This window comes from Piliocolobus tephrosceles, chromosome 6, assembly GCF_002776525.5.
Source record: "Piliocolobus tephrosceles isolate RC106 chromosome 6, ASM277652v3, whole genome shotgun sequence".
NCBI lineage: Eukaryota > Metazoa > Chordata > Mammalia > Primates > Cercopithecidae > Piliocolobus > Piliocolobus tephrosceles.
This window is the reverse complement of record NC_045439.1, coordinates 971,117-971,938: the sequence shown is the minus strand read 5'-3', so window position 1 is coordinate 971,938 and position 822 is coordinate 971,117. Positions and strand designations below refer to the sequence as shown.

Below are 822 nucleotides of genomic sequence, written 5' to 3'. Positions count from 1 at the left end.
GGATGGATGGATGGATGGATGGATGGATGGATGGATGGATGGATGGAAGGGTGAGTGGGTGGATGGATGGATGGGCAGGTAGATGAATGAATGGGCGGGTGGATGGGTAAATGGATAGGTTGCTGGATGGGTGGATGGCTGGGTGGGTAGGTGGGTGGATGGATGGATAGGATGGTGGGTGGGTGGGTGGCTGGGTGGGTAAGTGGTTGGATGGATGGATGGACAGGTTGATAGCTGCATGGATGAATAAGTGGATGGATGAATGGATGGGTGGAGGTTGGATGGTTGGATGGAAGGATGGATGGAAAGGTTGGTGGGTGGCTGGGTGGGTTAATGGATGGGTAGATGGGTGGGTAGATGAATAGGTGGATGGATGGATGGAAGAGGTTGGTGGGTGGGTGGGTGGGTGGATGGGTAGGTAGATGGGTGGCTAGATGAATAGGTGGATGGATAGGAGAGGTCGAGGGGTGGATGGATGGATGGGTCAATGGGTGGATTGATAAATAGGTGGATGGATGGGAGAGGTTGGTGGATGGATAGATTGAAGGATGAATGGATAGGAGGGTGGGTGGGTGGATAGATGGATGGGCGGGTGGGTCAGTAGATGGATAGGTTGCTGGGTGGGTGGATGGGTGGTTGGATGGGTGGGTAGGTGGGTGGATGGATGGATGGATGAGTGGGTGGATGGATGGATGAGTGAGTGGATGGATGGGTGGACGGATGAGTGAGTGGGTGGATGGATGGATGAATGAGTGGGTGGATGGATGAGTGAGTAGGTAGATGGATGGATGAGTGAGTGATGGATGGGTGGACGGATGAGTG

The 822-nt window shown here is 54.0% G+C and overlaps 1 protein-coding gene across 1 annotated transcript in view; it reads left to right on the top strand.

The window, feature by feature from the left end:
- Window positions 1–822, top strand: part of CEP170B (centrosomal protein 170B) — an 18,247-nt gene that overhangs the window by 11,531 nt on the left and 5,894 nt on the right. The window lies entirely within an intron of this gene.